Source organism: Alosa pseudoharengus, unplaced genomic scaffold (genome assembly GCF_046254945.1).
Source record: "Alosa pseudoharengus isolate Yale_2024_CS ecotype anadromous, Long Island Sound unplaced genomic scaffold, YU_APseudo_1.1 YU_APseudo_1.1_scf_18, whole genome shotgun sequence".
Lineage (NCBI taxonomy): Eukaryota > Metazoa > Chordata > Actinopteri > Clupeiformes > Clupeidae > Alosa > Alosa pseudoharengus.
Genome location: NW_027468650.1, coordinates 36,432,301 through 36,454,334, shown reverse-complemented (window position 1 = coordinate 36,454,334; position 22,034 = coordinate 36,432,301). Strand labels below are relative to the sequence as shown.

General features: G+C 41.7%; 1 protein-coding gene across 3 annotated transcripts in view; it reads left to right on the top strand.

Moving 5' to 3' along the window:
* Positions 1–22,034, top strand: part of sugct (succinyl-CoA:glutarate-CoA transferase) — a 146,611-nt gene that overhangs the window by 114,714 nt on the left and 9,863 nt on the right. The gene's annotated exons all lie outside the window — the stretch shown is intronic.

The window sequence follows — 22,034 nt, the reverse complement described above, 5'->3', positions numbered from 1 at the left end:
GCTATATCGCCTGTTTAAGCCAGTTCTGTGGTGCAGATTGCGCATGCTAATGTTATGATTAGATGGCATTAATAAAGACTGCATTGGTGAAAGCTAGGGTTCCAAATTGTTTCAACTTTTTTCAATATGAACTATGCCTATGCTATGTCCGACTCTGACATTGTTCAATTCATCCCATTTGTTGTTGTTGTTGTTTCAAATTTGCGCGTTAGACAAGTAGTTTATGACAACGATAGGCCGATGGTAAGCCTATACTTGTTTTTATGCTGGCAACGGGAAACGAAAGGGTTCACAAACATTATTCTTTTTTCCAAACGCGTACCACCATGGCGACAAAGAAAAAGAAGTGGGCTATGATTGTAATTGTAAGCTGACTGTTGTCAAAACACATTGCCATATACGGGAGAAACTATATGTTTCATTCTCTCTCATGCTGTTTCATTCGTCCCGAAAAGGAGGGAGAATGAAACATTACACACCCCCACTTTTGAATAAATAATTCCTGAACAGTTTTGGTCAGGGCTGAAAATGCAACTGTATTTGACAGATATAGGACAGATATAGGTTGCTAGTGGCAATATTAGCTTTCAGTGTGGTACGATCTCTTTGTAAATTACATCCTGGGTATCCCTGCTATTTGGATCTTATCTCACTCAATGAACAACATCTCAACACTAAATTAATGATGATCCGTAATTGAAGCTGATCATCGGATAGCCTAGTCATATGGGTAGACCTTCAGTGTTTGAAATAATTAATTCGATAATATTTTCTGTCTTTGCAGAGGAAAAGTTGTGTGAAGGGAATTAAAGGCCTGTCTCATATAGACGCCTGTCTCAAATACTAATTTGGGAAAATAAAAGCCCGGGCTATTATTTGAAGTTTTACGGTGTGCACAAATAGGCATCATGCATGCATGGCAACATGCAGGCAGTGGAAGGGAGTTCTGTAACCTGCATTGTGTTGACTGACTAGTTAAGCCCTGCACTAGCCAGAGCTTGAACCTACAAACTTGGAGCATCTTAGATTGGGAGGTGTTTGTGCTAGGTGTAACAGTCGGCTGTAGAGAGCTGGACCGAGGCGCAGGGCAAGTCGAGGCAGGGCGAGTTTGAGGAAAACTGAAATCTTTAATACAATGAATAGCACAGCAAACCACATAACAACATCAATGACCGACAGGGGACTGAGGGGAGACAGAGGGTTTAAATACACAGGGGTTAACAGGGCACAGGTGAACAAGGAACAAGACTCAGGTGGAAACCATAATTAAACTAACAAGGATCAGGTGAGGGGCGGAGACACAGGCACATGGAACAGAGACACATGGCAAACAAACAAAGGAGCACATGGCACAAGACACAGGAAGTAAATAAAGCACACAGGAAGACAAAAGAGGAGCAGACATGATGGGAAAAACACCTAGACCGGGAGAACAAGACAAGACAGGATCCTTACACTAGGAGGTTAAAATTCATGGGTGCTTGTGCCTTTCGCTAGCATGTGATAGCAAGGTGTGTTGGGAGGGACATTTTAGTCACTGCTCAGCACTACTAGTGTCTGTGAACCCAGACAAACCTGTAAGCAAATTTGAATTTGCTCTGCAGGAGCCTGTACTACGAAGGGAGCTTAACCTACCCAGATGTAACCCAGGGTTACTTTGTTAAACCGGGGTTGACAAAACCTGGTTATCTTAAGTGGTGTTAATCGGTACTACGACGCTGATTATGAAGTTGATTTGTTGAACCGGGGTTAACCTAATTGGAGTGTGTGCGCACATAAAAGGGGCGGGTTGCAGCGCAAGTCACCACTTTCAATGATGACGCAATCACCTTATTTTACGGATGAGGAATGCACAATTATTATGACAAATTACGAGGAATTAAAACCCACTCTACGACAAAAATCAAAAACGTCGGTATTGAACAAAGCAAGGCAAGGCTGTTGGCAACGTATTGCAGATTGGGTAGCCTAAATGCCTAAAAGTAAAGTTTTATTTCCACATGTTCCTCAAATATGTGTTACGGAGGATTAATAGCTTGCGGAATATAAAATGAAATAATTAAATTGCCTATTTTGAGTTCATAAAAAAGCCTACAGATGCAACACAATTCAGAAGTGGGCATATAGATTAATAAGGATAATTGAATGTTTAAGTAGCCCCCATTGACCGATTTAGTGTATGCCTAATCCTGTGAACATTTCAGATGCAACACCAGTGCCAAACGCACATGGCAGCAGGTGAAAATGAAACACATAAACATATCAGAATGGTAGGTTTATAGTTATAGCTTGCATTAATATTTCTTAATTATGAAAATATGTTGTTTGCTTAGGACTATAGCCTTCACTTGGCCTCTGTTTTACAGCTAACAAGAAAAAGGTGTCCTTGAACACTAGGCCTACTATAGGAGGAAAGGCACCAGAGTGTTTTACAGCAGGGGCGGAGCCAGACATTGTAAACATTCGGGGCTTAGCCCATTTTTTTTTTTTTTTTTTAAATAATGACTTATAGTGAATTTTGTGTAAACTAATGGACACATTGAGACTTAAAAAATGTGAAACTAACATTCAACAGATTCAAGGTATCTGACTGGCACTACACTGTGTAAAATTATAGTTTTGGGTCTTTCAAGAGGCAATATCTGTTCATATCTGTTTAGTATGTACTTAGTTAATTAAGCGTTTCTTATGGTTTGTATATTATAGTATTTGTTTATTTTCATTAGGCTATTGTTTGATATGATATTATTGTTTATTATTGCTATTCTCCTTCTTCCTCTTCCCTGATCTCATCTGTGTGACAAATATATAGAATATCTTACTATAATATACATAATATTATGATATATTTTACAGTATGACCAGTCATCATGATACAAGGGTATTTTAGAAGGAATGCATTATCATCTTGACATAGGCGTTTCTAAATTATATTAATTTTGTAATTTAGCAAGATTATTCATAGGTTTCATCAGGTCCCTTTACACAGGTGCATAAAATTAAGCACCTAGATTATGAATGCAGACTGCATGGTGCTTGATTAACACACTTATGGAAAGGGCCCTTTCCTTTCAATATATCATTGTAATGTTTTTTTTAGTTAATAATTAGTTGGCAGCCAAAACAACATAACATGACTTTTATATTTATGTGGACTCTTGGATTATAAGATCTGTGGTGGTGGATAGGATATCAACAAGGTTTTAAGGTAGGCTAACAGTTAACATTCTTTTGTGCAACATTATGACACTGAAAAGTTGACATGGGCAGATAACTGTTAATGGGTTTTTCTGACATATCAAACAGTGTAGCCTAATTTATTACAAGACGAGGATCACTTTGTTTTGGGAGCTGGAATTTCTTATTCTGCAGTAGGCTTAGTTTAGCTAGCCTGTGAGAGTACTGAATTTGCCTTTTCCGCCGACGAACGAGGACATTTAACGTTAACGTTAAGCATTTAGGGAGCTAGCCAAGTAGCCTAACGTTAGCCTGCCTAACTGACTGAAAGCTCTTAACGTGAAATCAACAACCTGAAACAACACCATCCGTCAGTTCACTGGGCGATGCTGTTGCTTGAACGGAGCTGGGTGGTCTTTTGAAAAACTTTCTAATATCCATAACGTTTCAACAACATACACAAAGTGTTTTCTCACAGACTGTAAAAGTGACAGACTTCTGACAGAGGCTTTTTGGAACACCGAAGCCATGAAGTAGAGTTGTCAAGGCAGCATTTTCACTGGATCTAAACAAATCAATCTAACCATTGAAATCACCATAGCGGATAGCCCAGAGACCTGGCATAGATCGTGTAGCAAGTCAAATTATTTTTCAATATTAGGCTTTGAAAATAAGGGATATATTTCCTCAGTAATAGAGCATTTTGTGACATTTATAGAGAAACCGAGGGGAAGTTATATTGGAAATAAGAGTTGCCGGGAATTTAAAACACTAAAAAAAGATTCGGGGCTTTTGAAAAAAGATTCGGGGCTTAAGCCCCCTAAGCCACCCCCTAGCTCTGCCACTGTTTTACAGTAGCAGATGAGTTGGCCATCTCAAATAATAATGGAAGGCCGATTATGGAGGGGGTTGAAGGAGGCATTCGGTTGGATCCTGGTGCTGTGGAAAAGTGCAGCCTTTATGTGCACGGTAATATGACATTCAAGTTTTATGTTAAAAGGGTGATTTATTTTCGGACATAGGCCTACAGTATTCTTGCTCAGGGGCCGTATTCACAAAGAATTTTAAGGCTAAAAGTAGCTTCTAAGTGGCGAATTTAGGAGCAACTCCTAAAAATAATGGGCATGTCACTCCTAACTTTAGGACTCCTAATTTTTTTCCCTAAAAGTAATTCACGAAGCATTTTAGACCTAAAAGTAGCACCTAAGTCTGGGACAGCTTAAAAGAAGTTGAGAGGACTCCTAACTCACTTAGGAAAGGCTTTGTGAATAGTTTTTAAGAGAAAACTCCTAGCTAAAATCTTTTAGTGCGATTTAGGAGTACTCCTAGTGGTAAGATAAAAGGCTTTGTGAATACGGCCCCTCAGATGTTCAGCACACTGTAGGCTATGTCCGATTTATTTTCAGACATACAGTAGCCTATTATTGCTCAGATATTCAGTATGGAATAGGCTACATGAATTGTCCACTGGCAAAATATCTCAACGAAAGGCACATTATCTGCTCTATTGTAAGGGGCATTGCTACGGCGGGTGACATTAGAGACGTCTGCCTCGATCAGCTGACAATGATAACGAATTCCCTCGGCTAAGAATCTATATCGTTCATAAAGAATATCGGCCGGTAATGCGGATCAGCGGATTCTCTCTCTAAAAACCCTCGCCCTGCGAAGAGAGCCCCTCACAATTAGCGCTCCAATGTCGTATGAATCATCCAGGTACGCAGACAAGTTGTACGCGGAGGGGTGGTAGCCTAGCCTACTTTTAAAGGATGTGGTTCAACGGAAACCTCGGGTTAACCAAGAACATAACCTGGTTTGAGATGCAGCGTAAATTGCCATGGCAGCATACCTCGGTTAAAACCTATCCACCTTTCGTAGTACGGGCTAATCGAGAAGTTACGCCACACGTGATCAAGTTACTCTCGAAGTTACCCAGATAAGCCAGTAACCCCGCTTCGTAGTACAGGCCCCTGGTCAGTATGGAAAGAATAATAATAACAATAATAATACATTTTATTTATAGATTCAAAAACCTGATAATGTAATAATTTCCTGATAATGTAATAAAGTGAATTTTCCAATAATCTCTGTATCGACAATGTAACAGATAGATAGATAGATACATGTAGATAGATAGATAGATAGATAGATAGATAGATAGATAGATAGATAGATACTTTATTGATCCCCAAGGGGAAATTCAAATTATTCAACAAATGCAACAAATTATTATTACATAACGGAAGGTTATTTCATTATTAGGTTAATCTTATTTTTTGCAGAATCGAATAATGTAATAGGGTCATTCCGTGTCAAATCAGACAAATCCAGGAAAATGGTTGCTGCACTGTCTCAGATTTTGTTTAAAGTTTGTCTACCTAATATTAAGGTCCCAAAACTAAGACCTGTAAAATATTTTGTGAAAATCCAATGTTTTTATACATTCCCCATTTTGTATCATGTTTACACTCAGAAATGCCTTATCTTGGAGGCCATGTTTGGATATTAAAAGTATTATACCTAGCCTGCCCAAACTTTGTAGGGTGGAAGACAGACATTCTTTGTATGATTGGACCATTAAAAGCTTGTACTGCATGGGCAGTATATTATACTATATAAGGCCCTAGATATGGGGCAGCCGTGGCCTACGGGGCAGCCGTGGCCTACTGGTTAGCGCTTCGGACCTATAACCGGACGGTTGCCGGTTCAAACTACGACCAGTAGGCACGAGCAAGGCACCTAACCCCTCACAGCTCCCCGAGCGCCGCTGTTGTTGCATGTAGCTCACTGCTCCGGGATTAGTGTGTGCTTCACCTCACTGTGTGTTCACTGTGTGCTGAGTGTGTTTCACTAATTCACAAATTGATATAAATGAAGAGACCAAATTTCCCTCACGGGATCAAAAGAGTACAGTATATATACTTATACTTATATGGAAAAAAGTGCAAAACTGGTGATATTGAGGGTCTTGCAAACAATTCATTTGTATCCATATCATCAATCATTATTTTGCCTGCAAATACAATTCTTTATTAATGTTGAACAAATATCTGAGGCCTCTGCAATAAATGCACATGCAGATATTAAGGATAAAACCAGGTGTGATTGCATTTTTTGTAATTTGTGGGGTAGCTAGTAGGAACACGAAAATGATACTGGAAATAGTTCAGTTCATAGTCATTTGTGTATAAAGTGCCAATGATGTACCATGTTTCATTCATGCATAACTACATTTACTTGGTTACAAAGTATACCTATGCGTTTTCATTCTTGTCCTAATGCAAAACAATTTTGACTCTATTTATTTGTGCATGGTACAACATTGGCACTTTGTACCCTAAATGCCTATACACTGAGCTACTTTCACGTAGATTCCTGCCTACTAGTTACCCCACATACCATTTTAACCCTATAAAAATGACTGAAAAACACCACCTCCCCTTATTTAATCCTTAAAATCTTCAAGCCCATTGTATGTGGAGAGCTCAAATATTGGTACAACATCAATAAAATATAGTACATGAAGAGAGAAAATAATTGATAACAAAAGTGCACAAAAACAAGTTTATACTACCCTTAATGTCACACTTTTTGCACTTTTTTCCAAATTTAAGGCCTTGTAGAAAATCAATGGGAATGCCGTACAAACTTTTATTGGTTCAGTCATACTGAGAACATTTCTTCTACCCTAAAATGTTTGGGCTGCCTATGAACAATACTTTTCATTAGTGCCCAAACATTTCTTCCCAGATCATGTGATTTTCAGGCTGTAATACTAAAGTAATTTCAAGGGCTGAAAATAATATGAAGACATAGGATTTGAACAGAAATATTTTACAGCAGAGGTGATTGCTCTAAGGGCTCTTACAGAGTCAATGCATCCCTACACATACGCGCCCGCAAGGCTACGCATCGCTACACTTCGGTCGCCATTATGCGTCGATGCATAGCAAAGTCTGTCGTCCCAGTTTTTGATTCATGATGCACCGATGCATGCAATACTATGTGTTGTCGGTGGGGGCGACACTGCAAGTATTGTACATTATGTTAAGTAGGCTATATGTTATATTTACAGAAGTAGGTTTGAATACACAAGGTTTGAATGGCCAGCAAAGAGGAAACATTATACAAGCTTATCTTTCTTTTACGGTCTATGGAGCTCCGCATTGTAGGTTACATGCTATTCATTGTGTATAACATGATTGTCACTTAGAGGAGGCTTCAGACTTGTAGATAACTTACATTAGTATAGTTAGCTAACCGCTGCTAACGTGCTAGCATCGTCACGTCAGAAAAGCATGGGGCTGTGCAGAGTTAGTGTACATTTATTCACCATAAATTAATAAAGTTGAAGTGGCTCTGCAATGTAGGCTATGTTTCCGTTTATTTACAATAGCCTAGGACTAGCTGCTACCATGTTCCTTACACAACAGGACCCAATGTCCTTGTAACATGCAGTCAATCTAGCACGGCTAATATTAATATCAGCGAATCACACTCGCCTCCGCTCTACGTTTGTCACCCAACAAAGCTAGATATACATTTTTATACTACGCCGAATGAAGTCAATTGGTCGGCGCCTGGAGCGACTATCAAAAAAGACTGGTCTTGCTGTCCACCAAGGGATGTACTCGGAGCACATTCTTCAGTACAAAAAAGCACTCTCTGCTGCAAAGAGCTCATACTATGCAAGGATCATCGCTCTTTTCCACTGTGAATGGCCTCCTCAAGCCACCTGATAGTACCATCTATCAGAATGCATCTGTTGAACGCTGCTCAGCCTTCTTGAACTTTTTTCACACAAAAATTGAGGCAATCCATCAGCAATTGGAGTGTTCAATTACTAAGCTGAAACAACCATGCTCCTTGATTGAGTTGGGCTCACCTACAATAAATGCACTCAGTGAATTCAGTCTCCCTGCTGAAAGTTACATCTCTGGTCTCATCACCAAGTGCAACTCCTCCACCTGTCAGTTGGACCCTGTTCCGACAAGCCTGGTCAAGATGTGCCTACCATCCATCATCTCAATGATAACATCAATAATTAACACCTCGCTCATCACTGGTCAGATCCCTCCTTCATTGAAGACTGCTATTGTCAAACCAACCCTGAAAAAACCTGGGCTGAACCATGATGACCTCAACAACTACCGACCCATCTCCAATTTACCATTCATTTCAAAAATTATGGAGAGGGTGGTGGCATCTCAACTCCAGGATCATTTGAAGGACAATGATCTGTTTGAGCCATTTCAGTCTGGATTTCGACCAAAGCACAGCACAGAGACTGCCCTGGTGAAGGTAACAAATGACCGCCTCTGCACAGCTGATGCTGGACTCATTTCCATTCTAATCCTCCTTGACCTGAGTGCAGCTTTTGACACCATATCCCATCAGCTGCTTCTGGAGCGTCTTACCAGCATTGGAGTGCAGGGCAGTGTTCATCAATGGTTCACCTCCTATCTCTCTGGCAGGACACAGCTTGTCCAGATTTTGGACCACAAGTCGGAGAGTGCTGCTGTCACAAAGGGAGTGCCACAGGGGTCTGTTCTGGGGCCCCTGCTCTTCATCATCTACCTCCTCCCACTGGGAAATATCCTGAGGCAACATGGTGTTCAGTTTCACTGCTATGCTGATGACACCCAGCTTTATATGTCCACCAAACCGACTGCCTCCCTTCCTCCTGCTGCGATGACTGCCTGTCTGCACAATATAAATCTGTGGATGACTAACAACTACCTGAAACTGAACAGTAACAAATTACTTGTTGTTGGCTCAAAAACAACGCTGGCAAAGATGGAAAACAGACTCTCCCTATCTGTAGATGGCTCCAACATTGCCTGCTCCACCAAGGTAAAGAGTCTTGGTGTTATACTAGACAGCACACTTTCATTCACTGCCCATATTAACAGTGTGTCTCGCATCGCCTTTTTCCATCTGCGCAACATCGCAAGACTGCGCCCCTCCCTCAGTCAGCAGAGTGCAGAAGTACTTGTAAATGCCTATGTTACATCCCGCATTGATTACTGCAATTCCATCTTTTCTGGCATTCCACAGAAATCACTCCACCGCCTCCAAATAATCCAGAACTCTGCAGCCAGGATAGTAACAGGCACAAAGTCCACAAGCCACATAACACCTGTACTGTTGCAGCTACACTGGTTACCAGTTACCCAGAGAGTCCAGTTTAAGATCTTAACATGTTAAGATGTTGACATATAAGGCCCTGCATAACCTTGCTCCCAATTATATCACCGACCTCTTGGAGAGCTACACCCCTTCCCGCTCACTGCGATCCTCATCAGCTGGTCTGCTCAAGGTGCCCAAGATGAACCTCAGCACCATGGGAGAGAGAGCGTTCTCCCACACATCCCCAAAGCTATGGAACTCACTTCCAAACAACATCAGGCAGTGTGAATCCACTGCCCAGTTTAAAAAGGAACTGAAAACGTACCTCTTTAGACTAGCCTATGGACTGTGATATGGCTAAATGGACTATATATATTTTTATATATATATATATATATATATAATTTTTCTCCTTTTTTGATATATATGTATTTTTTTCCTTCTATTTGTTTTATCTGTAAAGCGACCTTGGGTGTCCTGAAAGGCGTTCTTAAATAAAATGTATTATTATTATTATTATTATTATTATTACACGTGTCTCCATGTCATACTGGAGTCTTTTTAAAGATTCTAAATTAAATCTGATCCGTGGCTCTCCAAAAGAGCCTCTTGGGATGTAACTTTTACAGACAGCTTGAATATCACTCGGAATGTATGCAAACGTGAGGGATGCATACAGCGCCAACCCCCTTCCCCCACTGGGAAAGTCAGACCACAACCTCTGTCATCTTCAGCCAATGTACAAGCCCAAAGTACAGAGGCTACCGTTTGCCACGCGCACCATCAGGAAGTGGACACCAGAAGCAGACGAGGCTCTGAGAGACTGCTTTGAGTCCACTGATTGGAGTGTGTTACAGAATGGAGAGGACTTAGAGGAGGTCACACATTGCACAACTGACTACCTAAACTTATGTATGGACATTGTTGTTCCCATGAGAACTGTACGCTGCTTTCCTAACAACAAGCCTTGGTTATCAGCAATGTCAGGACCCTTCTCAATAGGAAAAAGATGGCGTTTAGAGAGGGGGCAGAGCTGAGGCGCATTCAGGGGGAACTCAAAATCAAGCTGAAAGAGGCTAAGGAGGACTACAGAAGGAAGGTGGAACAGAAATTGCAGGAGAACAACGTGAAGGAGGTATGGGATGGTATGAAGACCATCACTGGCCTTAAGAAGAGCAGCAGCTCTGTGGAGGGAGATCTGGATAGGGCGAACAAGCTGAACCACTTCTACAACAGGTTTGACTGCCCTGCTCCAGCTCCAATGGCAGTGGTCTGTCCACCACCCCCTGCTGACTCAGACACTGCTCTTGCTTGCTTGCTTGCCCAACCCACACCTCCCACCTCACTTACCCCCACCATCACAAGATATCGCACCCCTCCCCCACATGGTGACAATGGCTTCAGTCAATCAACAGCCATCAGTCTCCAGCCACCCAACAACCCCCTCAGAGGCACCCCCCCCCCCCCCCCCCCATCATCACGGCAGATCAGGTCAAAAGACAGCTGATGAAACTTCGACCCAGGAAGGCAGCCGGGCCTAACAGACTGTGTCCAAGGATGCTCAAGGTCTGTGCTGCTGAACTGGGGGAGCCACTGAAGCACATCTTCAACCTGAGTCTCCGTCTCGGACGAGTCCCAACACTGTGGAAGACATTATGTCTCACCCCCGTCCCTAAGAAGCCACACCCAAGTGAACTTAACCCTCTAGGTGCCACGGTCGAGTTTACTCGAAAAGATGCGGTACTGAATAAAACGGCCGATTTTGTCCAATAGGGTGTCATATTTCGTTTGACCTCCACTCCACTAGATGGCAGACATGTCATACGTCATCCCCGAGTCCGAAAAACGTCATGCTTTAAACAAAACTTTCGAGCTACAGCTCATTGAATCAGTGCGTGCAATACCGGAGTTAGTGTGCATGTGAGCTATTTTATCAGAGCGATATTGTCAACGTCAGCGAGTATTTGCAGTAGATTATCATCTAATGGCATCAAAAAAGTTTACCCGAAATGAAGTGTTGGGTCTTCTATTCACGAACCCTGATTCTGAAGGGGAATATCCGCGTCCCTGCCTTGCAATGGTGCAGCTGGACAAAGTGAGAGTTTAGCTTACACCAAGCACAAACGTTGAATCCTTCCTGAATCCAGTGTGGGGAGTCGCAATGAGAATGACTGACAGTAGGCCTAGTCCGAGCTGCGCAAATTCTCTCCACCCGGCGCGTGCGCGAGGCAGATCTGGCCATGCTGCTCGCAGCAGGAGCAGAGGTGGTGTGACACGGGGCGGGGGAGCCATTAGGCTATGCATAGTCTATCACAAGATGATGGGAATGCCGGCCCTGTATGGATAGGGATAGGGAGTTATTATCTCTACAGCAAAAGGCCTGCTACATATTTTTTTTTGTCAGCCATTTATTAGTAATGATTTACACTGTTGATTTACTATCTATTTCTCTGACCATTTAGTACATACAATATGTGTTCTTTTTTGTGTGTTCATGTCCTTGTGATGTGTGTGTCTTTGTCAGCTAAGAAAAAAACAACCAAAAAAACATCAACAAAAACAACAAAAAGAAAAAAAAATACTAACATTGTCTTGTCTCGTCATCTCACTCCTGATCTGTGCCTTGCCGTGGCAAGTGAACTTTTGAACTAAACAGGTCTTGTCTACTTGTGTTTGTGTGTCATATGAATAATATATATGTGCCCCATACATGGAATCAGAGTGCCTACTGTATGTAGTAAATGGAAAATCTCTCCAGCAAAAGGCCAGCCTACCGCTACATGCATTCGGTTTGTTTCTGCCATTTATTAGTAATGATTTACACAGTTTGTTTACTACTTACTATTTACCTGAGCATTCAGTATTGTGCAAAATAGCATACAGAAGGTGAGGGACATTTTGGGGGGAAAGAAGTGGTGCATTTTTATCATTCAAACATGCAACTTTTCATGAAAATTCTATAATCCAAGATGGCCGCCACCATATGATGTCATAATATGCAAATTAGATATGAACATTTAATGACTGCAGGCGACAAGTGCTGTGAGAATCATGTTCTTTGATTTCTCAAGTGCTTTTAACACCATCCAACTGTGCTCTCGCCAGTCCTGTTCACCCTGTACACATCTGACTTCTGCTACAACACTGAGTCATGCCACATACAGAAGTTCTCTGATGATACTGCAGGGGGGACGAGCAAGAGGAGGAGTACAGGAGCCTGGTGGAGGACTTTGTGCAATGGTGCAAACTCAACCACCTTCAACTCAACACTTCGAAGACCAAGGAGATGGTGGTGGATTTCCGCAGGTCAAAGCCCGCTCTGCTACCGGTCTCCATTGATGGGGTCAATGTAGAGGTTGTAAACACCTACAAGTATCTGAGCTTACACCCTTACAATAAACTGGACAGGTCAGCTGAAGCAATCTACAAGAAACGACAGAGCAGGCTGTACTTCCTGAGGAGGCTGCGGTCCTTCAATGTCTGCAGCAAGCTCCTCAGGATGTTTTACCAGTCTGTTGTTGCCAGCTTCCTCTTCTATGCTGTGGTATGCTGGGGAAGAAGCACAAAGAAGAAGGATGCTGGGTGACTAGACAGGCTGGTAAGGAAAGCTGGCCCTGTTGTGGGAGCCGAACTGGAGTGCATCACTTCAATATCAGATAAAAGGACCCTGAACAAACTGTCAACATCTTGGACAATGAATGTCATCCACTCCACAGCACTATTACAAAGCAGAAGAGCTTGATCAGCTGGAGACTTCACTCACTGTCATGCACAACTGACAGACTGGAAGTCATTCATCCCCAAGGCCATTGAACTGTTCAATGCTTCACTTAAGGGTAGAGGAGAGATAGACTTCTCTGCATAGTCTGTCTGCCTCTCCACCTTCTCCATGTTTGTGTGCGTACTGTCCACCAGCCTACTGTTTTACTGCTACACTGTTTACATGCTATATTGGCACATAATGCATATCCCCTCCTTCCCTCCCACAGCCTGGATTGTGGCCATACTTAATACTTTTTATTTAATACTTGACCAATGGCTATAACCCTATTACTTCAACCTATTCTTGCACTGATATAGTTTTTATATTACTTGTCCACATTATTCTCTTATATGTCCATATTTATTTTATGCTGGTTTCTAGACTTTATTCTTGCACTGTTGCACTGTTGGACTTACTTTGTTGCACCATCACCATGACACTCACTCTCATAGAGCACCTTACCATGCATATGGAACTACAGGCTCAGTCCCTGCCCTACCATTGCAGGAGCCTCATGCTTGATTATCCTTAAGCACACTATGTGGATATTTGATTTAGTTTTCTTAGTATTTTTAGTATTTAGTATTTTAGTATTTTTTATCTTCTACTGTCTCTATTGTGCAGTGGAGTTTTTTATATTTATATACTTATATTACTTTTACTGCTGTAAGTGCATGTTGTGTGTGATGTCTGTATGAATGATTGAACTTAATGTGTGGTGCAACGCTAAGGACCTTTGCTTTCAGCCCTTTATTTTTCCCCAACATAGCTGCCGCACCGTCTGTGCATATGCTTAGGCAGTTGGCCCAATGCAGCCCTGTGTCTTCCATCCAACCAATGAAACAATTAAAAACTGCCGGTACACCTTGCCGGTACACCTTCCTTCCATCGGAGAGCAGAACAGCATGTCCTTAATAACTGCAGCGAACAAACACCAATAATTGCACGACACTTATCAAGTCAGTAGATTCATCTAACTGTAAAGAAAACCTGCAGTACTCTCTCGACTAACTGACTTTTTATGTCATTAGCGATCTCATAATGCGCTTGGACACTGTATCATTGGAGTGGGGGATTTGCTTGAGCGCACTTGCAATCTTTTCACCATGCATTGCGGTGGTCATCGCAATTGCTGCAGGGATGATGAGGCTTTCGGCAATTATGTGTGGCTTTTGTGCTTTTGCCACAAGGTGGGCCACTTCGTAGGAAGCTGCCAAGGCTTTGGTGGGCAAGGTAGCTTGCCCATGCACTACGGCCTTCTGCCTTGCAGGGCAGCTTCTTTTCGCAGAAAGAAAGTCATTGGTTTCATAGCGTCCTCGGGATGGAGGGTTTTGAGATGTCGTTTTATTTTGACAGGTTTTAAGCTCTCATTCGCCAGAACATCGCCGCAAATCACACATTGTGAGTGGTCGAGGATATCTTTAACTTGGGAAGTGAATCCATATTTCAGAAATTCTTTCTGATAAAGCCGACGCCTCTTTTGTCCCTTTATTCTCACCGGCCTGTAGACTTGTCCCATCTGAGGATCACGGAGGAGTAGACGCACTGGTAGATAGCACTTCCGAGCTTTTGTTTGATTTTTTAAGCAGCCACCTGTCCATTTTGGGCTAGTAGGCTACCTATGTCTTTTTGTTTTGTTTTACTTAAAATAGCGGCAACAAGTATACAGGTTGGTGTATACTCAACATTTTGTTCAAATTAATGAGAGAAGAAGCTTAACATATCTCACCGCCTTTCCAAAGTTTCCTGTCAGAGGAATTGACATCTCTCTGTGTAGGCATCATGCTTCATATTCAAAGTCTGTGTAGATTTTAAGCAGTTTTATAACAGAGTTAACAGAGTTGACAAGAACTTTGAGACGGACCAAAATTATTTTACTTAACTTTAACTTAAATCTTGCATAATACAGAAAATAGACATTATATATAACCGATGTTATAACAGTTAGTAAATTGATCTCCAAAAAATAGAACATTAGACTTGATAACATCATGTTTAGTCAAGTTGAATGCATGACTCTATAGTTGGAGACAGTCAATAATATGGGGTGTAGAAGTAATTTAGTTAATATTTTGTGGATAAATTGGGTCTAAAATAAATATAAAGCATTGTTATTGTTGAAAGGGTGTTTTATGCATAATTGTTCAAAATTGATTCCATAAAGATTTTTTTTTTTTTATAATAACTAAATCTTTATCATGGAGACGGGAAATAATCCCTGAATTATAGAATGACCCATATATACTATTTGATCGCTGTTTTGCTATAAATTATCTTTCACGTAATGAATGCGCACTCTAGAAAGTGAAAGTAGGCCTACTATGCGCTCCGTGTCTGTAGCTGTCTCTTCACGTCCGCAATCGATTATAACGTTCCTCAAATGGAGAACACATCCATGTTCTCTCCTCGTTATAGGCGGTCATGCTTCTGTGTTTGTAAAATTCCTGATGGTTCCTGATCGCTAAACTTTTGTTTTCCTTTCCTGTCGATAGCGGTTGATGTAGAAGCACCTAGGCTATAATTTGACTTCAGCGGTAACAAATTCTGCTGAGAGAGAGAGAGAGGCACCCGCAAAGTGGTAGCCTGACGCAGTCATACTCAATTCTAGTCAGAATACGAGTCTGATACTGCTCCATTGGGACGTAATTATGGGCCGTGTTTCAACCGATACAGGGGGGGAATTCCTCTGCACTCAATTGGATAGACCTAACCAATCAAAGCAACGAAATAGCTTACTTAGGTGTAGGAAGAAAACACACGAACCATCCTTCTTCTCCACAAATGCCTTAATATTGTTTTCTGGTCTTTTGTAAAAGTTAGTGCCGTCAATAACTCCTAGCCTACAACACTCATTAGCGAAATCTAGGAGATACGTGGTAGGATAGGCTATTAGGAAAAAACTGATAGCCTATATCCCCTCTGTTTTTAAAAATAGTTCTGTTGAACACTGATATGCTACAAACATGTTAAACAGCTGGGAAAGGCTGTCGCAAATCCCTCGAACAGGTGGTCAATCAGAGATTTCAAACGAACGAGGGAATATGTCGCAATGCAACAGCGCTGTTTTCCCTTCATGAAAGTGAAACCACAAGTTTTCCCACATCTCAACTTTGGCCAAAGTTTTCAGAAATAATCATTATCAGTGATAAAACCTCATTTAATAATATGCATTTTCCATATGGGGTCTTAAAAGCCATGTATCCTTCTAGCCACAGCGTTTTTGTTTCAAACTAGGAGTGAGTCTTCGTTGCTATAGATGAAGTCATTACTCATGCATGAGCTTGACTGAAGTGACCACCTTGATTGGCTGACGATTGTAACACGGGAATGATTCCAAACACCTCCCTTCCGATGATGAGTGACAGGTGACAGGTCGGAGAATGCTTGCGCTACACAAGTAGTGAGAAGGACGGAAGATGATTAATAACTGAATAAAAAGGCCTAGCCTAAATGACAAAGCAAAGCCTAGTTGCCTAATGAAACATAGGCCTATGGATTGATGCAGTACCTTTGCAACATTATTAAATTAATCTGTCACCATATGCATAGGCTACATTTGCAAAGAGGATAACGTTTTAATTTGATTCACAATGAAATGTTACATTTAATTTACATGTTAACAATGAGTAGTTTTGCTTGTTGTTGGGGCGTTATTGCATTCCTTTTATGAATGCAAAATTGTTCCCTCGCGATTGGAAGCTCCTGTTGCTGCATAGCGCATTTCAAAACATCGCAACGTAAAATGCCACAAAAAGCTGTTTATGAATAGGTCTTAGTGAGTTAGGAGTCCTCTCGACTTCTTTTAAGCTGTCCCAGACTTAGGTGCTACTTTTAGGTCTAAAATGCTTCGTGAATTAGTTAGGAGTTGCTCCTAAATTCGCCAGTTAGGAGCTACTTTTAGCCTTAAAATTCTTTGTGAATACGGCCCCTGAATAAAAAGGCCTAGCCTAAATGAATCAAGAATAAGGCAAAACAAATAGCCTAGTAGCCTAATGAAACATATGGATTGATGTAGTATCTTTGTAACATTATTAAATTATTCTGTTACTATGCCTACGTTTGCAAAAGAGAACATTTTAATTTGATTCACAATAATGTTACATTTAATTTACATTTTGACAATGATTAGCCTAGTTTTGGTTGTTGATGGTGGCTTATTGCATGTTAGTTAAGCTTTCTCACGATTGGAAGCTCCTGTAGCTGCATAGGATTTCAAAACACGGCAAAATGCTGCAGGTTTGTGAATAGGTCTGTGAGTTCTTTTAAGCTGTCAGAGGTGGGAAAGTGTGATTTGTTGGGGGCAGGGCCACAAATGTCTGAACGTGAATCGGGTGGTCAGTTAATAGGCTGAAGATTTTTCCTGCCATCTAAGGCACGAGCGCATCTGTGAGGCCAAGTCTCACCAAGTAGCTTGTTTGTTTACAACTAACATTCCATTTATTTAAACTGCTTTATAGGCTATGCCGAAATAGTTTTCAACATTTTGAATATCAGTGTCGGGTGAATTGAAATGTTCTCAAAGTAGCCTTATGGCTGAAAGTTGCTTGGGATCCCCCCCTTCAAGCAATATAACCATACAAACGCGCTTCCTGCACTCATTGTTTCAAAAGGAGTAATTTCGGCTTTGTCAGAACTGAAGAGCTGTGGACGACACGGCACGGCATGCCCAATGAAAATAAATTAACGCAACGCAACACAACACAGACACCGATTCTCTCGCGTCAGTCACTGACATGAACGAAACACAGAACCCACTTCTCTCACGGCAGTCACTGACAGTAGCCTAGAATAAATGCATGGGGAAAAACACTTCCCCATGACAAAGACAGCGTAAAACACTGAAAGTTAATATTTTGTCACTAGCAACATATCGGAACTCCCCCTATTACCATCGGTCCCGTATTTCCACCGTCTTGCGTGTCGCTTAATATCCATTTCTATACAAACCAAGACAGCGGACTCCTGAAGAGACGCAACCACCCACACCATAGGTATATCTAAATTAGCTATGTACCAAAAATGACATTTTACTGTGACTCAAAGAGATGTAAACAGTGTTGTAAGGCTGCATGTACACAACCGCTTGGAGCTCCAGTGGAATTTTAATTTCACGACGAGAATTCTCGGTCTAACTGTCCATGTGCCGTTGAAAGGGTGTAAATAGGCGACCCATTAGGCCAGCACTATAACTCTGAGCGTGGTAAACAAAATCGGATATTCCAGGCAGTAAATGCTCCCGTTAAGAACCAAACCAGATTTTTTTCAAATCTACACACCTATGGCTACTGAAAAATGTAAGGTTAATTTAGCAAATGTTATTTTGAAGTGTTAAAAAACATCGTTGTTTTAGAATTTCTGAACAAAAGTGGTGAAAATTGGGGGTGTTACGATACATCTGTCCTTTGTCAAATGTGTTATGTTCCAAGTAGCCTATGCGTAATTCTGCTGCAAGAAGTTGTATGTTTATGACATTCAAGCAAGGAAAACGATGATTTGAAGACATCTGTTTCGTTGGAAGGGCAAGGGGTAGCAACAGGGCAACACAGAGACAGGCCCGATGGCAGGGTTGTTATGAGAGTATTAAAATATGGGGTGCCCCAGCTGTGGCGCAACTGGCTGGGGCACCTGCACCGTACGCCGGCGACCCGGGTTCGATTCCCGCCCCGTGGTCCTTTCCGGATCCCACCCCGATTCTCTCTCCCACTCACTTCCTGTCACTCTCCACTATCCTGTCGCATTAAAGGCATAAAGCCCAAAAAAATATACTTTAAAAAAAAATATGGGATAGCCTATTCTACGGCAAGACAGCGGGGGAAGGTTAAAATACGTGATAAACACGGAAAAGTTGGCATGCATTGTTTCGGTCCCCATGCACAGGGATTATTTGTCATATTATTAATCACATATGATTATTTGTGAAATTGTGCAAACAGGCGCAACACATTTGAAAACTGGTAGCATGCAAGCTCACGAAAGATTGATTTAAGAACGTTATCACAGTGCGGGCGGAAGACATGCGACAATTGGCAAGGGGAGGGTCATGTCTTTTTTTAACAATTCTGTCGGAGGGTCATTGAACAATTTCTAGCAGTCAAGGGAGGGTCATGCAACTTTTGACTGAAGCACTCAAAATTCCTCCGGTGGCCCCTTCAATAAACAACGAACAGTCCCTAGATTGCTGCTGGGCTATACTATATGTCTTGGTTCATGTCTGTTAACAACTCTTTGCCGTCAAACGCGTAGCCTATCTCACGGTTGCATCCATTACAAACAAACATGCGATGTGAACGTCTGGGATTGGGAAGAGCACTAAATGCTCTACTGAATAAGCACGAAGTCAAACCTTTAAATGAAAAACACTCTTTAATAATCAAAATAAATAAATGAAGTAAACTTGTGACCATCAAAAATCGTTTATCGCCTGTAACTCCGTGATAACAGGACGTAACAGGAAGGCATTTGGCTGAGCAAATAAAAAAAAATATGCTCTATATTTTGTCCAAATGATGTCTGTCTATCATCGTTGCACTCGGAGAAAACCAGAATGTTTAATTTGTCCTGCGTTTCTTCTACGGCTGCAAACGGGATTCACTCGCAGTTAACCAAATATTTCTTTATTAGGGCAGGGCAGGCATATTTCTGGCTATTAAATTATTTCTAAACCAGTCTGCTAAAGTCTGTAGTGAAGTCTGTGTAGGGTTTTCCAGGCTCCATTTCTTTTTTCACGAGACAGCCTGCTCACTTGAGCCATCTACCGGTTGTTTGGGTTGTTGCAGCGTCTCACTGGGAAAATACAAATTAGAGTCGCGTGATCCCACGCGCAGACCGCGAGTGAAGCTGGCCAAGTCGAAGCACTGCCCACTGTAAGCCTAATCTAAGCGTGCTCAGATGACGTGATAGACCAGGCACTGTTGCTCACCTGTCCATCATCGTAAAGCCCGATTTGATTGGTCCGCCCGATCTAGGGCGAGCATACTTGCTCCACAATGGGGCAATGCCAGACCGAACTTACCGACCTCAAATGTTGTGGGCGGGACTAAGTTCGGAATGGCACCCAGGCTAGCGAAGTGGTCCTGTGCGCGTGTGTGTGTCTCTGTATGGGGTTACGTTCAGTTGAAGTCAGAGTTGGTCCGTCCAGTCAATAGTCCCGCATTCAGGCCACTCGATTATTAAATTAACATTATCAGACAGTGCTGTAAAATGTATGCGGGGATTTCTCGCATTATGATGGCTAGAGTTGCGGGGCTTTTATTATTATGTGAAATACTTAATAACTTATGCACAATACCCGCAATCCCGCGCTGAAATTTAGGCCCTGTTTTTAAATGCGCATCTTTTTTCTCTCGCTCTTGTGCCAATATATCGTCCAAAATGCTTGATTGCATTGCATTCTCCACATTGTTAGGTAAATTTTCATGTACCACATCAGCATTTTTGTTCAGTGAATCTTTTGTAAATTGCTTTACAATTAGCGTTGCCACTATTCACTCCTTCGTCTTCATTAACATTCCCAATAGAATTCTCAATATTTTTGGCCTCTATGTGTCCAGCTACATAGTCTGTCTGTTCTTGGTCTTCTATAAATATCACCTGCTTGCTGCAGCTTCGGTGGCACGTCCTTTTAAAACCGCATATTTTACTCTCTCATGAGCATTTAATCTGCTGCTAGCTTGTCTCTCCACATCGCCCATAATGCTTGATTGCATTGCATTCTCTACATTTTTAGCTATATTTTCATGCACCACATCAGCATTTTTGTTCAGTGAATCTTTTGTAAATTCTTTACAATTACTGTACTGTTGGGCCTATAGGCCTACTCTTATCGCCTGGCTTGCCTCAGCTTCGGTCACGTCCTTTTAAAATTGCATCTTTTTCTCTCTATCCTTAGCATTTAATCTGCTGCCGGCTTGTGACTCCATATCGCCCAAAATGCTTGATTGCATTGTATTCTCCACATTTTAGCTAAATTTTGGTGTACCACATCAGCATTTTCTTTCAGTGAATCTTTAGACTAAATTGCTTTACAATGACCTTCTGGCCCTCCTCTTGGCTGCCTTCACTCCTTTGTCTTCATTAACATTAATCTTTTTGGCCTTAATAGTCCAGTTACATAGTCTCTGTCTGTTTTTGGTTTTGGATTTTGTGAAATACATTTCTAAATAAATGCGATTTATAGTCCGGTGCGACTTATATATGTTTTTTTCCTGTTCATGACGCATTTTTTGACTGATGCGACTTATAGTCCGGAAAATACAGTAACAAGGATTCACCCCCTGTATCGGTTGAAACATGCCTCATAATCCATCCCAATGGAGCAGTATCAGACTCAAATTCTGACTAGAATTGAGTATGATGATGCCAGGCTATTAAATCATAGTAATGCAAAAAACTGCACTTGACTTTTAATGGTTAAAAACAAAGTACAGATCCAGAAAATAAGAGAGAGAGAGAGAGAGAGAGAGAGATAGTCCTCCATAAGAATTGAGCAGGCAGGGCAGAGCCTAGCCAGTCAAAGACTGGAGTGGAGTGAGAAGAATCTGTGTTCTTCACCTTAAAAATCTAAAGTAGAGGGGTAGAGGTGTTCAGTTTGTATAGTTGTGAGATGGAGTATTTAAATTACATACTAGCAGGGGAGTGTAGAAACTTGCAGTCACACGATAGCCATTAATTTGTTGCCCAGAGAAGAGAGAGATCCAGAAACAACAGGACAGTCAGCAGCATGCAAGTTGGAAGAACCTAGGAGGTGGTTGAATGTCCTGTTGAGGCAAGGTCAGCTACTGGCAAGTAGCCGAAGCTGGTGTTCTGGGTAGGGGCTGGCAAAATGCTAACTGGATGCAGCAGTCCCAGGCAACGTGGCCTAACTGCACCTGGGACAGCAAAAGACTGTCCGGGGGGTCTACCAGTACGCAGTAGCTTTGCTGGAAAAGGAGATGGAGTGCTGGGGGATTCCAGGTTGTAAGCCTCT